This window comes from Eurosta solidaginis, chromosome X, assembly GCF_040869045.1.
Source record: "Eurosta solidaginis isolate ZX-2024a chromosome X, ASM4086904v1, whole genome shotgun sequence".
NCBI classification, from domain to species: domain Eukaryota; kingdom Metazoa; phylum Arthropoda; class Insecta; order Diptera; family Tephritidae; genus Eurosta; species Eurosta solidaginis.
This window is the reverse complement of record NC_090324.1, coordinates 56,300,944-56,321,778: the sequence shown is the minus strand read 5'-3', so window position 1 is coordinate 56,321,778 and position 20,835 is coordinate 56,300,944. Positions and strand designations below refer to the sequence as shown.

At 43.7% G+C, this 20,835-nt stretch overlaps 1 protein-coding gene and 1 pseudogene across 1 annotated transcript in view; one reads left to right on the top strand and one right to left on the bottom strand.

Moving 5' to 3' along the window:
- LOC137234942 (nuclear factor 1 X-type-like) overlaps positions 1 to 20,835 on the top strand; it is a 2,160,399-nt gene that overhangs the window by 258,828 nt on the left and 1,880,736 nt on the right. The window lies entirely within an intron of this gene.
- LOC137234944 (recQ-like DNA helicase Blm) lies at positions 5,514 to 13,149 on the bottom strand (annotated as a pseudogene).

Genomic DNA, 20,835 nt, shown 5'->3' with positions numbered 1-20,835 from the left:
ATCTTAAAGACATCTTCAGATTACCTGACTGTGTGAAAGAATTGCAAACTTTTGAAGGCAACCCCTTCCAATATATTTCATGGGTGCACTCTTTTGAGAGCATCCTGTCTGACTTCAAGGTAGTAAAAAACAAACCGATATACCGTGCTATTTTACTTCACATCTGCCAAAAGGTACGAGGTGTAGCTGACCGCTTCCCAAGGCAGTCGGTTCTATGAACCGGAGTGACTCGGAATTTTTCCCGACCAAGGACTTGCATTTCAGTGTAACCCCATTTAGTTTGTTGCGTCCCTCCCACAAATTGTCATCCTCCCAGCAGCTCCTTGCAGCGGGACTTCCCCATATTCTCTTTCTACGGGAAGGTATCGAATCCAATCCGGGTCCGTCTCCTGACTCCTGTCCTGAGAAATGGTTTTGCTGGGTCTGCCGGAAAAGAATATTTTTAGGACGGTTATACTCTTGTCAGTGTGTATAGTGTAAGAGATGGTTGCATCGGACAGGTTTTCCTGAGCTAGATCCCAAAACCTGACGTCCACGTAACTTCTATACATCTTTTATGGCTCTTTGCTGTTCACGCCCAAGGGCGTCCCGTAGTCTTCGCCTTAGTGCGCCCCACTACATTCCAGCAGCCACGCTGCTCAGCAAGCCACAACAAGTTCCCGCCACCAACTCATACGGCTGCTCACACTCACACCCACAATCTCCGTAGTAGAGCCGGAAGCAATGCCGAGCAGCAGACCCTTCCCCCGTTTTCTCCCCCCCCCCCCCCCCCCTCTTTTCCGCCAGCAATCGTGTAGGTCAGGGAAACAGACTCTTAGTTCTTACCTCCTTTTGCACCGTTTGTCAGCACAGAATATATATGTTTGCGACATCCGCCCAATGCAGGTCCTACCTTGGACGGTGCCACTTTCCTAGATGTTCTGGTCTCCGCGACGGCAACCTCCCGACGGGTTTCATTGCGCCATGTTGCCAGGCCGCATACACAAATACACCGGGTACCCCAATTCTTAACCATGGACGCCCAGTCTCAGGGCCGCAGCATCTGTTGCGTCCTAGCCTTTCACAACCCAGGCGTAGTCACCCGTCACTTACACCCAGAGTGACGACGTGTCCGCCGTTGCACTTCACAATTCTGCGGTTAATCTGTAATGGATTAACTGGGAAGATCACGGTGATAGTCGATTTCATGAAGCGGCACAACATCCGCATTGCTGCCATTCAAGAGACTAAACTCACAGCTAGATCTGCTCTGCAGACCTGTTCTTGGTATAATGTCCACAGAAAAGATCGCGAGAGCGGAAATGGAGGCGGCCTCGCATTTATCATACACCACTCTGCGCAATATCATATATTTTATCCCGGCATCGGCCGCAGGGACAGCGTCTTAGAACGTCAAGGCTTATCAGTCCGGCCAGGAGATGCATACCTAGAAATCATCAACATCTACATCCCTCCTGCCACCTGTTGCCCCAGTGGATACCACCCTAATATCAGCCCCTTACTCACTGGCAATAATCGCATTATCTCGGGCGATTTCAATGCCCATCACGATCTATGGCATTCAAACTTGCAGGCAGACAGTAGGTGTGAGATGTTGGCGGATAAAATAGAAGAAACGACGTTCTGCGCAATAAACGGAGACGCCCCCATACGTATGGTAGGAAGCTGTCACACTTCGCCGGATATACCAATCGTGAGCGCAGGACTGGTAAACTGCGTCAACTGAAGCCGATGGTAACATTGGCATCCGACCATCTGCCTATACATATTTCGCTCGAGCGTATCGCCGACTTCATCGTCACAGAGAAACGCACTTTCATAAACTTCAAAAAAGGAAAGTGGGACAAATACAAATCCTTTACAGACAACCGCTTTGCTTCCCTACCTGTCCCGACTGATGCTCGCAATGGGGAGCGTGTTTTTCGCAAGGTCATTGAATCCGCCTTGGCTGGCTTCATTCCCGCCGGTAGAATTCCCGAAATTCGGCCTCATTTTCCGACGGAGGCCGCAAACTGAGCGATAGAACGTGACCTTATAAGACAACTTGATCCCGGCGAATATAAACCAACGCATCAGAATGCTTGTGGATGAATACAAGCGAGCGAAATGGGAGGAGCACCTAAGCGGTTGTAACCTCTCTGCCGGTGTAGGTAAACTTTGGTCCACCGTAAAGTCGCTATCGAATCCGTCTAAGCACAATGACAAAATTTCCATCGCCTTTGGCGATAAAGTGCTGTCGGACGCGAAAAAATACGGTCGACAAAGATAGACGGAGGGCCAATAAATAAATTCAGCGCGTGTCCAATTACCGTCACAAAAGAAGAAAGAGGGTTTCAAATATTTAGCACATGTCTTCAACCTGTCTCTTTCCACCTTTGTCATTCCCGAAAGATGGAAAATGGCCAAGGTGGTCCCGCTACTAAAGCTTGGGAAACCAGCTTACATAGGTGAGTCATATCTCCCGAGATCTCTCCTATCGCCAGTAGCCAAGACGCTTGAAGCCATTTTGCTCCCCTACTTCAAACCAAATTTGCAGCTAGCCTGTCATGAGCATGGCTTTAGAAAACTCCATAGCACTATCACCGCGCTAAATGCCATTAGCACCAGATAAATTGCGGTTTAAATTAAAAGCCCCACCATAGAACAGTATTCGTTGCGCTAGACCTATCAACAGCTTTTGATACGGTCAACCATGGCACGTTACTGCAAGACCTGGAAGGGTCTACCCTTCCCCCATGTCTTAAAAGTTGGACCGCAAATTATCTGGGTGGTCGCAGGCATCTGTGTAATTTAGAAACGAATCATCAAAACCAAGAAGAATTAAACAAGGGGTACCACAGAGTGGTGTCCTATCCCAACTATTGTTTAACTTCTACATATCAAAGCTACCTTCGCCACCAGAAGGAGTTACTATCGTTTCCTACGCGGATGACTGCACAATAATTGCCACAGGCCCAGGCCCAAAGATCGATGAGCTTTGCAGCAGAATAAACGGCTACCTCCCTGATCTCTCCAGTTTTTTCGCATCGCGAAACCTGGCATTATCACCAACTAAATCCTCCGCGACCTTATTTACAACATGGACGTCCCAAATGTCGACCATTTTAAACATCCACGTCAATGGCACTACGCTATAGACTGTCTTACACCCCAAAGTCTTGGATGTGACGTTCGATCAGGATCTACATTTTGGTGAGCATGCAGCCACAATTGTACGTAATTGTCGTAATAAAATCCTCAAACCTCTTGCTGGCAGTACTTGGGGAAAGATAAAGAAATGCTCATTACCACTTACAAAGCAATTGGCCAGCCGATTGCATGCTGCGCGTCCGCGATACGGTCGCCAAGCCTAAAGACCACTCACTGGAAGAAGCTACAGGCCTGCCAAAATGCTGGCCTCAGAACCGCCACGGATTGTCTTCTTATGTCCCCAGAACACCGCCTACATAACGAGGTGAGAATACTCCCCATCAAGGAGAGAAATGAGATGATAACCAAACAGTTTCTGTTGAATACCCAGGCATCAAAAAAGACATCTGATTGATGAGCCAACACCGCCCAGGGGCTTAAGGAGTCATTTCCGTAAGCATTATGAGGAAATACGGCACCTGAGAACTCAGCCTTATGAAGCCAAAAAACACTAGCAGGTCCTCAGCGAACTCCATAAACGGCGTCGGACCTTTATGCCAGGAATTGCCCGGTGAAACCCGTACTCAAAAAACAGTACCCAAAAATTTCGGAAGAGGAACGCATACTCCCCAGGGAGACGCGAGTCACTCTAACTCAACTTCGAACTAGATACTGTAACAGGTTAAACTCTTACCTATCCAGAATCAACCCCGACATACAAAATGTATGCCCCGCTTGTAATGTGTCTCCACATGATACCAACCATCTCTTTAATTGTAATGTGGAACCAACGCCTGTAACACCCCTCCCATTATGGTCCACCCCTATTGAAACTGCAAGTTTCCTTGGACTCCCGTTAGAGGACATTGATGACAATTTGTGATTGGTCGCACCTATTGGATGGGGCGAAGCACTGCTACAACGACAACAACATGAGTAGCTGACACTGCCCTGATATCGTACAACATATTCGACAGCAACTGGAGTGCCATTAAGGAGTGCCTATCACTCCATTACGCAGATATACGCGATATCCGCACTTTGGAGTATCAACTCCATTAATTGTCTCAAAAAGATTCACGGCTTGATGAATTATACGCTGCCGTGAATCAGCAATTCTCTATAATCATAAATAAGATCAAAACAGAGACGTACTCGAGGAGACAACAAGAATCCTCATAGACACTTACAGGAATCGCGCCTTGGATGTTTTTATCGGCGGCATGAACGGGGAGCTGGCTAAAACGCTCCTCATAAAACGTCCCAAAACCCTACCTGAGGCATATTCCGCATGCCTCGAAATTCAAAACACTAATTTCCGAAACTATACGATTCACAGCGCACGCCACGACAATCGCGTTGTTGCGCCAATGAACGCGATACTAGATCAAATGCATGGTTTAGGTGCCACCAGGGCACCATCAATACCTCCAAGGACAACATGGCGTCCCCAGGAGCGAAGATTCCCTTTTGAAGAGCGAAACTCAAATCAAAAGATATCCCCAAAGCTAGGCCAACCAACTTCTTCGCAACCACCCGTTGAAAAGGTGGACGTAGTCCAGTCCATCCGGAGTAGGCGCGTGAACTACATGAACCGGCCAAACCCCTTCAAACGTGATGCTAGATCGGAAAACACAAAGCAACAGCGGCTTTATCATGTCACCACAGACGACGCGGAGAAAGAAGGGGTCCAAGAAGAGGATTTTTGACCGAACGGCCATCTAGCGTACCATATATAGAATACGCACTTTCCGACGGCCGGACGCTGGACTTTCTGGTCGATACGGGTGGAGTACGAATTTTATTAGCCCAACTGTGACCTAACATGGTTTTCCTATGCGGAAATTATTTAGCGTTCGATCAGCGGTGCTGCGCAGATATAAACGAAAAAATACTACACAATTATTTAGTCAAGTAAAAACAATGGTGCGTTTATGGATAAACCGTAAAACAACAAACTTTATTAATTTATTGAACTAAACATATGCATTTCCGGCAGACCTGATGTCCATCAGCAGCGACGCGCTACTAAAAAAGGAGTATCTATAACAAACAAATTTGAACATATGACGATGTAAAATTTATTAACTAAATTAACGAGAAGAAAGGCGAATTTATATTCCCGTTGTCAGCATTCATCGGATTCTTAGTTTTGCTGATATATAGAGATTCATATGCATCTAATTTTTTGTTGTTGTATACAGCTTTTATTAGGCGTAAACTCTCTTCAAATGTGCCGATTGTATGTGTGGATGATTCATCAGTCATTGAAATCATGTGTGCTGCTACTGCAGAGAGATAAGTTTGTTTGTTTTGTTTGTGCTTCTCATGATCTTTAAAAGTGCGCGCACACTAAGCGACTGAGGTTTGTCTTTTTGTTTGGCCTATGTATGTTGCATCGCAGCCAGTTCAGTTGATTTGATAAATCCCGCTGCGATGAGCACAATGTCTTTTGTGGAACCAAGAACATTTCTTAATTTATTGTTGTTGATGTAAACTATTTTTAAGTCATGCTTTTCAAACATTTTAACCAAGTCGTTGGTGATTGTCGGAAAATATGTAAATGGAATGCGCATTATTTTATTTGTTTTAATTTCATTATTTTGTGTGAAAAGTGTTGTCATATTATTTTTGTGATGGAAGTTCGAATATTTGTTTATCAATTTATCGATAAGATTTTTGTCATAGCCATTTATCGTTGCTAACTCTAAAATTTTTTCGTATTCTTTGTGGTAATTTTTAATGGACAGTGGTAAATTGACAAGGCAATGAACAAGTTAGTAGAACGATGCAATTTTATGTTGATATGGACAAAACAAATCTTTTGTGATCAAACGGTCTGTTGAAGTGGGTTTTCGATAAACGGCAAATTCCAGTTTATTGCCTAACCTTGTACATCTTAAATCTAAACAAGTAAGGAAGGTTAAGTTCGGGTGTAACCGAACATTACATACTCAGTTGAGAGCTATGTTGACAACATAAGGGAAAATAACCATGTAGGAAAATGAACCGATTGTAACCCTGGAATGTGTTTGTATAACATGTGTATCAAATGAAAGGCATTAAATAGTATTTTATGAGGGATTGGGCCATAGTTCTATAGGTGGACACCATTTAGGGATATCGCCATAAAGGTGGATCAGGTTTAACCTCTGGAATTTGTCTGTACGATATGGGTATCAACTGAAAGGGGTTAATGGGTATTTTAAAAGGGAGTGATCCTTAGTTCCATAGATGGACGCCGTTTCGAGATACCGCCATAAAGGTGGACCAGGGGTGACCCTAGAATTTGTTTGTACGATATGGGTATCAAATGAAAGGAGTTAATGAGTATTTTAAAAGGGAGTGGGCCCGAGTTCTATAGGTGGACGCCTTTTCGAGATATCGCCATAAAGGTGGACCCGGGGTGACTCTAGAATGTGTTTGTACGATACGGGTTGTACAATTGTGGTGTTTCGCAAACTCGGCAACGGAATGGAGGCACCACAATTGCGTTTAGGTTAGATTTGAATGAAAGGAAAAGAAAGGCGAGAGATATTTCTCGTTATAATATTTGTCTTTATTATAGTGAAAATTAAAATCAGCACAATAAGTTACCTTGTATAATAAAATGTGCCGGGGCTCCTCGGACAGTGTTAGCTCTGGTTCGCTCAATGATCGCTGAAAAAGTAGACGGTTGCCTTGTCGAGGACAACCGTTGAACCGCGGAAAAAGTCTCCGGTTTTAAGGGGAAGCTTCCCCACATAGTTGTACCGGCATGCATGTATATGTGTACGGACAACATAACCCTACCTATGCACACACATACATGCATGTGGGCGAACTAGTGGTCGATAAAGGGGTGCTATTAGGGTGGCGCGAGTTGATATGAATTTAGGCTTCGGGCCTAAACATGCCGGCCCCCTTGCGATACGCAACAGCTCAGACTCCGCCCGAGCGGCCCGACCACGATTTGTCTTAAAACTAGATTCTAAATTAAACGGTGCGCGCCGGACGGCGCGACGGCATCCTCCTTGCCTCCGCCGTGACCTAGAGCTAGGACGATAGAACAAAAAATTAATGGAAACCGTAACATATATTTCTTGCCATTCATATAAACTTCATTTATTTCGGGAAATGTACAATTTACATGTTTAAACTTACAATAAACTAATTAAGTAGACCTAAATAACCGTTAGGGTATGCTAGATCGGGCGTGTCCCCGAAAGCACCCACCCGAAGATCGTGCTTTGCGCGAGCAGCGATCCAAAAGATGGTGGTAATGTGCCCGATCATGATTTCGGCGTAGACGTCGCCGCCAAGAACGAGGCAAATTGGGGTGGACGCATAAAAATGGGGGTCCGCAAGTCGGATGTGCTCGTAAGGAGCCGCGACGCTGGGGTCGACGTTGTAAGTTGGACTGACGCGCCTGAAGTCGTGGACGCAGACTGCGTGAGTCGTCACCGTCTTACTCTGCCCATGTTTGCCTCTAAAGCGAATAAAACAGCCGGTTTCGCCGTCGGCGTTGGTTGTCGGCAGTGCTAACTCTCGCGCCAGCCTGCGGTCGATCGTTGTGCGGGGGGAACATGCGTCTATTAGGGCACGAATGAGGTGCAGACGCCCTCCGGCTTCCACCTTCACGATCGCAGTTGGCGCCAGAGCAGCCATTGGCCGAAGGGTTGGGCCGGCTGAGGCGCGGGCCGGAATGACGCCGTTCTGGAATGAGCTGTATTGAGGTAGCTGGCGCGGCCAAGTGGCCAGTCTACCGTCTCGATGATCGTCCTTCACGTTTCGTATCGCGTGTAGCTGGCGCGGCCGAGGGGCCAGTCTACGATCACGCGTTGGTCGATGTGCTTGCGTGCGTTGTTGCGTAGGTGGGCGGAACGGCCGTGGTTCCTCTCCACTTTTTCCTCGTCGTTCGTGTGCTAATAGGGGTCGGAACGGCCGTGGGTCCGATCCCCTAGTGTCGGAACTTACTATGTGGGAGCCCGCTCCACTCCCGGATGGCAGTTGTGGTTCTTCTGCAAAGGCCGACTCAGACGCGTGGAGAGACAGCGCCTCATCCATCGTCCCGTCGTCCACCTCTTGCATCGTAGGCATCCGCTCAAAACCTTCTCCCTCTTCTTCCATGACTAGCTGATACCAGCTCTTCGGCGGCTCTGGCTCGGACGACAAGTCCTCCATGGAAAGGTGCAGCGTGGTATGATGATTGCTACCACATCTTCGGCACCTTCCTTTGCTCGTGCAGTCTTTGGCGCGATGTACCATTGAAAGGCAATTTTGGCAGTACTTGGCCTTTATAATTTCGCGCAGTCGTTGCAGCGAGGACTTCGCGCGGTATATCGGGCATGACCTGATGTGATGTTTCGCGTCGCATAAATGGCATGGCTTTGGGTAACGAGCGGCCTGGCGCTCGGTTCTCTTTCGTAGCGAAGCGTAACGAGTCATTCTATGTAGAGAAGATGGAATAAAAATAAAGGGAACTTGTTGATTTATTAGGACCATGTTACGCGGTCGGCGGCGAGTAGGCCCCTATTCTATTATCGGCGCTTTTGAAATTTCGCGCGTGAGTAGGGTGAACATGTCTAAATGCCTACGAGAATATATTCATCTCGCGTACGTTATGTGCGTTGCTTCTTTCCCCGCACGTTATGTGCTGGGTCATTAGTGCCTTATTCTGTTTAATTTTGTGTCATCCGGTAGCGCTTCAGCTAGTTAGTCATACTAGTGCTGCAGAAAAATTGACATTTAAGTTGCTTGGTACTCACATTTTGGTACCGAACCGGGTAGAGAGTGTTTATTGTGGGATCTTTCGAGTCGTTGTTATTTGTGTTGTTGGTGCTAAAAACCAACAACTTTCCTGCCCGCCACAAAAAAAATGTTTTGTCAGCAAAATTTTATGCTATAAAAAGAAAAAATAAAAAATCTTCGTTTTGGACGAGGAGAAAACTTTGTCGAATGTACCATTATTTTGTATTGCCCTTCGATTATTTGATCAACTCTTCCCCAAGTACGCTTGTAGGCCGGTTTTATTGATGGTCTTTATTAAAAGGCACGGTTCCCGAAATATATTTGGCTCCGATACCGATTTACCAGAAACGGGTTTTTGGGTACCCGTTTGCATACTTTTATGCATCCCTAATATAATGTACATTTAAAACTCGGCGTATATGTACATACGTTGGTACAAGTATATGGGCAGTCAGTGCACGGATCTTACCGCATTGGTAGATTTAGTAACTTTTCTGATTCATTTTCATTTTCTACTACTTCTACTACTTCTGCCACCAAAACTTGGATTCCACCAATATTTCAGTATTTTCGCACTGAAAACGTATACTGCGATCATTTTACAGGATTTAATTGCCGAGCCCACCCAACTAACATTAGGAGGGGATACTGATTAAATCAGTCAATTTTTGAAAAACTTTGTGAACAACTTTAAACAAGAAATAAATTTTTGATGAGATAAGTAGCCCTTTTTTTTTGTTTTGTGAATAATTTGAAGGACAATAAGAAGTTTGACGTAAACGATGACATGCTGAAATCGGTTATTTTGGTACTTTGGAAAACTATTGTTGTAATTAGACGTTCCGTTAACTTTTTGCGGAGCTCGGCCTTAGATCTCTTCGGAGGTTATCGCGCCTTACATTTATTAATTTTTTTTTTTTTTTAACTTTTTGCTTGTATATTTCAGGAACTAGTGAGTATCCTAAGGCATATGATGAGTCTATACAAATTTCCATATATTTTGTTTTGGGTACATGTATAAAATCCAGCTATTGCTTTCTGAGAAAAAGAGAAAAAAAAACCACTCTACTTCTATTTTCATATTTTGGTACCCACATGTTGTCTTGTTTTAAAAGTCCGGGCACTGGTATAAGTTTACCAAGCATATATATATGAAGAAAAAAAATCAATCGGACATTTATACATACACTCGTTTATAGCATGTAAAAATCCTATGAATTGGGACAACAGGAAATACATCGTATGATTTTCCCGTTGCTTCCTTTTTTTCTACTACAGCGCGTGGCTGGCGTACCTAATACTATTAATTGCAATGTGGAGGTATTTGCGCGTTGACGCATGGAGAGTGAGTGAAAAAAAGGAAATGAAATTATCCAACGTACATTTTGGGCAAATAATGTGCACGCGCTTTGTGGATGTTTGATCGCTAGCTTTTCGCTGATGAGCATTTTCCAATCCATTTTTACTACCGCACTTGTCGAAATTAGCTTTGGTTACATGGGGAATGCTCAACATATCACTTTATGATTCTGGAACTGTTTTCGGACATCGCTTTTAATGCTTGTATATTTATCATACTAGCCCTTGTGACACTATGTGCAGCAGCTGTTGTACGGCAAAAATTTAATAGATCCGAGTATCAACGTTCGTAAATGGAACGCAATTGAGCTGCACCAGCTGCTGCTGGATCGTTTGGCGAAGCCGTTGGTCCGCCGAACCCAGGAAGGGCACGTTTCGGAGCATCTTTACGGGAAACTACAAATGTGAGTATTATGCTATCTTGCATAAGCGTATATATCGTTGGACCCAACAAAAAACGTAAGCTTGTGGAATATCATTGGAGAATATTAGGTCCTCACGTAGTAATCCTTCCAGAACCATTTTGCGCATTAAACGTTATACATCTGATTTGTCCCAATCTTTGAGAACGCCATGATGTACCGCTTTATCATGACCGGAATCTACGATGCGTTTAACTAGAGGCCCTTTCAGCACAAAAAGCCTTTGCCAATGACGGCCAGGAAAACCGCTTACATAGCAATTCATACATGTAAGGATGGCGTGCACAGGAGACATCCATCAAACAAATCGCACATGTATGTAAGCATATTGTAAACAGTTCTTCGGGTGATGCGTAATACTAAGCTGTCATCCTTAAACATAGAACATGTTAGCATATTATACAAATATTCGAAACATCTCAATTCAATAGCACGTTTGTCGATCAGTTGGCAAGGCAAGAAGGCTGCCTCGTCTTCGAAAGCTTTTGTAAAGCGCACTTTTAGAAACATCCATGCTTAAAGTAGAGGACCATTTGCAGGATTATGATACATTCTTATTATTTCTTTATCTAAATACTCAATAATATTGCGTGCAATTGTTGAAGCATTATCTGGCAAATCAATACAATTCAATAGCAGAATAGTCTCTGAATAAGCTAAACGTGTTCTTATTTCATTATGTAAATGTTTACCAAATAACTTTGTTGACGCCCAAATGTATGTTGTCTAAAACAGTTGAAATGGCAAAAGCTCACAAATGAGTAGTAAAATGTGTTTCACTTCATTAATTTCTCGCGCATTTCCCTCTGACCAAACAATTAAACGCGCATGATAATCGAAAAATTCACCATTAGCCACCTAATCGGTGGATACTCGTTGATTAGCTGCTCCAATTGATTGAGATACGAATTGCGTAGTTTAAAAAATGTTATTTTATTTAAAAGTTCTTTGTATTGAGTGTGGTATGGATGATTTGGAACTTTGTAGACAAAGTAGCATATTTTTAACGATTTTTAATACAATTATGCGTTCGAGTGTGTAATAGCCCCATATGTCATCGAGCAGTTTGCTCATATTACTTTCTGATGAAATTTGTGGCCAATGAGCTTGCTGAACCACGATATTCATTTGTTAGATAGCAACCGAGTATCTTCCAACATTGTTGCGATTCTAAATCCAATAGCTCTTGCAAGTTCTTCGTGAATGGCAGTAATTTCAGCTGTTTCCTCTCCTTCAACAAATCTCCTAATTTCACATTTGAAGCAGATTTTTTGCCTAATTGTAACACACCGGCTAGCAGCTCCTTGGATACATTCAACAACTCTTCACGCACTGTGCTCTCTGGTATCTCGTGGTGTATGCCGGATACCAATTGCCACAGACCCTTCCAATCGGTGATAACACTTGGGGAGGAGCTCATTGCGTTATCTAAATATTTTTCAGACGTTTCTCTTATTTAATTGGAATTTCACTTAAAGTTTGTAAAATAAAAACAAATTACATTCCTTGCATTGCCAGCCGCACCTCAGCTATGTGTAGAAGAGTGAAACGCGCCCGCCGCCTACATATGTCCTTAGCAGCACGCGCATCTTTTCGGCACTGTTCCAGCATATTAATTTCCTGGTAACTTTGCTTTTTAAGACAATTATCGTACGCTGTATCTCTTCGTTCCAGACATTGTTCACTCGTAAAATGCTCACTAAATATCTAGCTGTTGAGCACGTCGACAATCTGTTACATTTTCACAGTATCTCTCTAGTTCTCTACATGTAGCTTCTTTACATCCATTGCAACCGTGTTATCCAAGTCCAATAATTTCTTCATACGCGTCATATCCGTGGTAATTATAGTAACGTAAACAGTGAGCTATTTCGCCATCACGACCTGCAAGTTCTGCTTCTTGGTAATAGCCTTCAATGGTTATTGGTAAAAGGTAGTGCAACACAAAACGTACGTCTGGTTTATGAATAGCCATTCCGAAAGCTATTGTTGCGCAAAGCACACGCACTTTACCACTCAACCAATCCTTTGACGCGTCTCACGTAGAGTATCTGTTAAACCGGCAGAAGGGCGAACCGCATGATACGCTAGCGATTTTATGACAGCTGCATGTAATTTATTTGCCAGCACTTCACATTCCTTACGCGATAAACAATAAATTCTACCATTCCAATTAGATGGGCGTCCTCTTAGGAAGGCTTGTATATCCGATAATGTACTAACACCCCGTGTCGGCAACACTGAAATTTACTTAAATTGCTACGATTAAACCTGGGTAAAACCCATTCAGGATGTGCCCAATGCAATTGACGTAGGATATCAGTGCGTCCGCGGAGTGTAGCCGTAGCGGTTAGCGCCATGATTGGCACTTTAGGAAGCCGTTTGCGTAGTATGCCAAAACGCTTGTAATCTGGTTGAAGATCATTACCTTATAAAAATGTGAACGTAAACGGGAGTAGGTCTGGAGAATGCGAAGCCAGTTGTCGTAACTGTGCGCACCCGGTCCCATGCTGCTTCACCAGATGAAGGAAAGGTGGCGAAGAGCCAACAGTGTCAACTTGGCGAGGTTGAGTCCATTCTTGGAGACAATTTACTCAATTTTGAGTGAAGCTGGATCAGGCTTTTTGATACCTTGGACCAAACTCAGATATCTATCAGTTCTTGTTTTTTTAATGTGTATACAAAGTTTGGTCGAATAATAATTTCTAGAATAAATGTGTAAGATAAGTGGTTAATCCTTTAACAGGGCATTCCTGCACAGCATTTAGATGGTCTAATTTTTCTCCATCTTAATATAATTTGATTACATTTTGAGACTAAGTACTGCGAAGCGGCCCGGGCCAATTATCGCTTTTGTACTACCTAAGGTTGGTATTACAGTGGACCCTCGGTTAATGAACGCCCCGCATAACGAACATTTCGCATAACGAATACATTTTTTTGGGAAAAAAGTTTCGCTTTACGAACGAAAATTCGCATAACAACCTAAACAGGGGAAACCCCGAATTCACATTATTGGGCTGTCTGCGTTTAGCTTTTGCTTCATAGTTCAGAATTTTGTTTTATTTTAGTGCAGAATTGTTCGTAAAATTAACAAGACGTGTTGAAACATACAAATTTTTTATTTTTAATTTTGCTTTTATAAAAATTGCAAAATAACTAACATAAAATGCCCTCAAAAAAAAATTCGGAAAAGGAGAAAAATACAAGGACCAAAATAACTATTGAAATGAAACTCAAGATCATTCAAAAACATAAAGGAGGTTTGGGCGTGGCTGATTTAGGACGTGCGTTCAACTTGTCGAAATCAACGATTTCTACTATCCTCAAGAATCAGGACAAGCTTGAGGTGCTAAACGCTTCAAAGGGAGTATCAAGAGTTTCTTCGCAACGACCACAAATTCTCGATGATGTTGAAAGATTGCTTTTGATATGGATTAACGAAAAGCAAATGCAAGCTGACACAATTTCGCAGAATATAATTTGTGAGAAGGCTAAAACGATATTCACTACTCTGATTGAAAATTCGCCAGGAACATCAACAGCAAGAAGGGAAGACTTCAAAGCAAGTAAGGGGTGGTTCGAGAATTTCAAAAAACGTACTGGTATTCATAGCGTTATAAGGCATGGTGAAGCAGCAAGCTCAGACGCTAAGGCTGCCGAGAGTTATGTAGGCGAATTCAAGAAACTTGTGGATACTGAGGGTTATTTGCCCCAGCAGGTGTTTAATTGCGACGAAACGGGTCTTTTTTGGAAAAAGATGCCCAAGCGAACTTACATAACAGTAGAGGAGAAAGCAATGCCCGGCCATAAGCCAATGAAAGACCGCCTTACTCTGCTTTTTTGTTCCAATGCAAGTGGCGACTTGAAAATAAAACCGCTACTTGTCTATCATTCAGAGAATCCACGTGCCTTCAAAAAGCATAATGTTGACAAGAGTAAGCTAAATGTCATGTGGAAGTCGAACAGTAAAGCTTGGGTGACACGTGTTCTTTTTACTGAGTGGATCAATAATGTTTTTGGCCCCTCTGTGCTGAAATATTTGATTGAGATGGATTTGCCTCTTCGTGTCCTGCTTATTATGGATAACGCTCCTTCACATCCACCAAGTTTACAAGATGAACTCATTGAAGAGTTTAAATTCATCAAAATTCACTTTTTGCCACCTAATACAACCCCATTGCTTCAGCCCATGGATCAGCAAGTGATTTCTAACTTCAAGAAGCTTTACACAAAAGAACTTTTCCAGCATTGCTTTGACGTGACTGAAAAAACAAATCTTACTCTAAAAGAGTTTTGGAAAGATCACTTCCACATTGTTGCCTGTCTCAAAATTATTGATAAGGCATGGAAAGGCGTTACTAAGAGAACACTCGAATCTTCCTGGAAAAATCTTTGGCCCGACCGCTTTGCCGAATGCACATTTGAAGGACTCGACGCAGTATCTACGGATCCAATAACCAACGAAATAATATTTTTGGCTGACCGTATTGGGCTAGAGGTGGATGGAAATGACATCGCTGAACTTGTGGCAGAGTACAGTGAAGATCTGACTACCGACGAGCTTATAGAATTGCAATGTGATTTACAACAAGATGTTAAGAAGCGAACTTTATCAGACGAGGAGATAACCGAAGAACAGCAACCGTCTAGTGCAATCAGAGAAATGCTCAAAGCATGGGAGTTTGTGGCATCATACGTTAAAAAGCATCACCCCAGTCAGACAGCGGCAGTACGTGCAACAGAATTATTCAACGATAATGCTGTGTCCCATTTTGAACAAATTTTGAAGGGACGTCAGAAACAAACGACTCTAGACAGTTTTTTGCTTAATGTAGATTAATAATGCTAGGTACTAAGTTTCTTTCAATAAAAATTCAAATTGAAACATATAAGACTGTATTTTTTTTCGACCTGGAACGCATTATTTTAGTTTACATTGATTCTTATAGGAATAATAGTTTTGCTTAACGAACGTTTTGCATAACGAGCAAGATGCTATAACCAATTGTGTACGTTAACCGAGGGTCCACTGTATATAAATACTAACATACGCGGCAGACTTTGTTCTGCTCTAGCTTTGGTCTATCTGCATAACTTCATGGCAGTTCTTACCTCTTACGCTCGCTTCAACTCTCCCCTCCAGCTCGTGGAATGAAAACTATGAAAATTTGAAGAAGTAACACAAATTAAATTGCGGATGATTTTAGAGTCTGCATTCATTTTGATTATCAGCGAATTATCAATACTATCTGATCTGAGAAACCGATTCATAATCCCATGTAAAAAATATGCAAATTTAGTTTAGATTTTATATTGAGAGGAATATTTGTTAATTTATTTTGACTTACGCATGGACTATATATCATTATATTTAAGTTTTCCCGGTAGTGCAATTGCCAAACTTTTTAAGGATGTTCACAGCGATGTATTAGGGTTCTAGTGTCCTCGCTCGGGGTGAGTGAGTGAATTTTGGGGTTAATTTTTTAAGAATTAAAAAAAAAGTGTTTTGTGGCAGAGGGGGGATCTGCGTGAGGGCTTTTCTGGTATCCTCGTTATGGGAGAACGAGTGAGTGGCACGAATTTTTTTTGAAAATTTAAAAATTGAATGGGCCGGAGAATGCCTTTGGTTTCGGTGGCAGATGCGAATCTGCCTTAGGGTTGTTGGTTGGCCTCGTTTCGGGGGAACGAGAGCTGGGGTTGATTTTTCGGAAAGGAGGGATGGGGAGGAACGGAAGGATTGTTAAGAGGAACTCGTGGTCCTCTCACAATCTATCTCCGTAGGAAGAAGGATCAGTTTGACCAAAGGTCGTCTGACTTGACCCTTCTCGGTTATGAGGTCAACCACACGTACTCGGTTATCTTCGCCGGGGTGTACGCTGACGACTCTACCTAACCTCCATTCGTTGGGAGATAAGTTGTCCTCTTTGAGGACAACGAGATCTCCCACTTGTATATTTTGTTTGGGGTATTTCCACTTCACACGCTTTTGAAGTTCGGATAAATATTCGGTTTTCCATCGCTGGCAGAAGGTTTGATGGAGGGCCTTGAGCTTCTGCCATCTATTTATCATGGAGGCAGGGTTTTCGTTCGCATCCGGTTCGGGCGGCGCCAGAAGATGGCTACCCGTTAGGAAATGTCCAGGGGTTAATGGCTCCAGGTCCTTTGGGTCATTGGACGCCGGGCTGAGAGGCCGTGAATTTAGGCATGCCTCGATCCGACACAAAAGGGTTTGGAACTCCTCCATGGTATATTTATGGAGAGAAGCGACCTTTTTGAAGTGGCTTTTGAAGCTCTTCACTCCCGCTTCCCACAGGCCGCCCATATGTGGAGTGCCGGCGGGAATAAAATGCCAAGTTAATGCTTGATGGCTATACTTGGAGACTCTTTTGTCTCGGTTTTTCTGCCAGGAAGGCTTTGAATTCCGATCGTAGAGATCTGGAAGCTCCGACAAAGTTCGTACCATTGTCGGAGTAGATGTTTTTTGGACAACCTCTTCTCGCGATAAAACGCGAAAAGGCTGCGAGGAAGCATGGGGTGCTCAGGTCACTAGTGGCTTCTAGGTGGATGGCCTTAGTGGAGAAACAAACAAAGAGGCATACGTAGCCTGTGGACAGTCGACATCCCCTACCGAGGTAGCTTTTGATGTCGAAAGGCCCCGCGAAATCTACCCCGGTATTGGTGAACGCGCGAGTAAAAGTAGTACGTTCGCAGGGAAGGGTACCCATAAGTTGGGACTGCGCCTGCTTCCTGTGAATAATGCAGGTTTTGCAATTGTGGATGATGGCTCTGATCATTGTCTTGACATTCGGAATCCAATACTGGGTGCGAATAAGGCGGAGCATGATCTGGTTCTCGCCATGGAGGGAATCATGATGAATCATCATGACTGCAAGGCGAGACAGCCTGCAATTGTAAGGCAAGATGATCGGATGCCGCTCGTTGTATGACATGTCTTTTGAAGCCCCTAGACGCCCTCCTGTTCTGATAATATCATCTTTGTCGATGTATGGGTTGAGTGACAGGATTTCACTCTTCCGATCAATAGGTTCCCTATTCTTTAATTTTAAATATTCGGTACCGTAAAATTGTTTCTGGCAGACTCGTATTAAGGCCTGAGTCGTTGCCTTAATCTCATCGGCTGAGATTATGCACGACTTTTCTTGGAACACTGCTTTGGTTTTAGGATGCGTTCTTTTATAGAATCTCCTAACATAAGATAAGACTTTCAAAGCTCGTGGCAAATCTGAAAATCGGTCAAGAATATCTGTATGATCTACCCTTGTCGTGGCATACGATTAAGCCCTCTTTTCCTCAACGGACGTGTTGTAATCGGCATCTTGTGCTGGCCAGTGAGAATTGTCTTCTTGTAGCCAAGAAGGACCCTGCCACCACAACGAAGTGTTGACCAAATCTGACGCTAGAAGTCCTCTGCTTCCTAAATCCGCCGGGTTAGATTCCGAGTCAACGTGAAGCCAGTCCTTATTAACGACCATATCGAGGATCTTGGTGATTCGATGTGCGACGAAGGTTGACCAAGTACAAGGCGGTTTCTGTAGCCATGCGAGGACAATGCTGGAATCAGTCCATAGATGAATGGTGATGGGTCCTAATTTGACGCTCCTACAGATTGACTAAATCATCTCTGCGAGCAATACTGCACCGCAAAGTTCCAGACGTGGGAGGGAGATTGTCTTCACTGGTGCGACTCTGGGTTTTGCCATAAGTAGGTGTGTATAAACATTATTCTCCTTTTTGACGCGCATGTACACGGCTGCTGCATATGCTTTCTCCGACGCGTCACAGAAGCCGTGGATTTCAACCTCTTCTTCTGGTGAGAATTTTACCCAACGTGGTATTCGAATCCTATCTATTTCCGGGTAATCTTGGGTGAAGGTTTTCCACCGCTCTAATGTCGTTGGTGAGACTGGATCGTCCCACCCTGTACCTTCTAACCAAATGTTTTGCATAATTATTTTTGCCACTATGACCATTGGGGCAAGCCACCCTAACGTGTCAAAGAGTTTGGCAATAACTGACAGGATCTCTCTTTTTGTTGGCATGTTAGGGTTGTCTAGTGATCCCGCTTTGAAATAAAATAAGTCAGCATGTGCGTTCCACCTTATACCTAATGCTTTCACTGTGCTGGTGTCTTCAAAGGCTAAGAAGTCCTCGCTGAGCAGATCCGATTTCGGGATGTCTTTGAGAACCTCCTCCGAGTTTGATGTCCACTTTCGTAATGGGAACCCTGCCAAATGTAAAACCTGTCGAATTTCGTCTCTTGCCATAATGGTGGAGGTGAGGTTGTGTCCTCCTGCGAGGACGTCATCTACATACATACATTCCCGGAGTATGTTTGATGCTGTGGGATGGGAACTTTGTACATCGTCAGGAAACTGTAACAGCGTTCTTATAGCAAGATAAGGGGCACAATTAACTCCGAAAGTTACCGTTTTTAATTCGTAGAGTCCTATTGGTTCGTTCATGTCTTTTCGAAAAATAATTCGTTGAAATTTGGTATGATTATCGTTCATCCAAATCTGCCTATACATTTTCTCTATATCACTGTTGAAGACGTACCGATAAAGTCTCCAACGAATGATGAGAGTCGGGAGATCTGCTTGGGGTACCGGGCCTGGGAGCAAAACGTCGTTCAGACTTGTACCATTAGCAGTCGGACTTGAAGCGTTGAAAACGACCCGGACTTTAGTAGTTGTGCTTTCCGCCTTTACCACGGCGTGATGGGGCAGGAAATAATTATCAGGGTCATCTGCTGCGACTGTGCCCTTAATTTTGTGCATATGTCCGAGCGTCTGGTATTCTGAAAGTACCCTTATGTATTCATTCCCTAACTCCGGATTTTTCGTTAACCGCGTTTCATTTCGATAGAATTGCGAGCATGCGCGTTTAAGCGACCCTGCTAATTTTCGTTCTTCCGGGTATTCCTGTCTAAATGGGAGTGAAACGACATATCTTCCATCCTCATTTCTCTTTATGGTTTCTCTATATAATTTTTCACAATATCTGTCATCGTCGCTAGGGCTTTTAATTTTCGGTACATTTTCCAACTCCCAAAAGGCTTTTAGTTGGTTGTCCAACGCGACCTCGTTGTAAAATGACACGATGTTCTTCGTTGGATTCGGCTTTTCAATACGACCGGTTAGTATCCAACCGAACACTGTCTCTTGGGCCAGAAGTGTATTAAGTACATTCTTTTTTAGACCGCTTAGTATAATTTGGGGATATAGGTATATCGCCACCAAGTATGAGGTCTACATCTTCATTGACGTAGAACCTCCTGTCTGCCAAAACTAAGTCTGGGAACGCCTGCATCGTCATTGTTTCGATATGGCAGGATGGCAGATTCCCAGTTAGTTTGGCTAAAATTAGAACAGGAGTAGTCAAGCTAAAGCATGGGTCCACTGGTGAACGTAGCTCGATGGTGGATGCCTCTTTAACTTGAGCAGATACTGCGTTGGTGATGCCTGAAACTTGGGCATGCATTTTCCTTGCCGGCAAATTGATTCTGCGTTTTAGTCTTTCTGTCATGAAAGAGCATTCAGACCCTGAATCAATTAATGCCCGCGCGGAGAAGTCGGTACCCTTATGATGAATGTGTACGCGAGCAGTTCCTAACAGCACGCCTGTGCTGGAATTAGCATGACAGGATTTTACATTCTGGTTCGTAGAAGAATTTGGTTGCCCCGATTCCTGTCTTCTTTGTGCTTGTGCTGAAGTCGACGGGATATTATCCGCGTCTTTGAATGGATTGCGCCTCGTAGGTTGCTGAACTGTATCCGCATGCAGGAGCGTGTGGTGACGAGAGTGGCATTTGGCACAGTTGTACGAACTGGTGCACCTCGTCACTGTGTGTCCTGGGGATAAGCAGTTCAGGCATCCCCCCGTGGATTTGATGAAGTTGATTCTCTCCACTGGGGTCAGATCACAGAATCGGGGACAGTTCCGTAACCTGTGTTCCGCTTTGCACATTTTACAAAAAACCCTTGATGTCGATTTTGAGGTCGGCTTTGATACCTTCGTTTGGAAGGCACCAAGTCTTTTTATGGGGGTTTCGATTGGATGCCGAGTATTTGATGGCTTTTGGCCCTTTTGGGCGTTAGTGCCAGTGAAGCTAGACACTGTTGCAGTGTCTGAAACCTATTTGATAGAAATTTGTCCATATCTTCCCATTTAG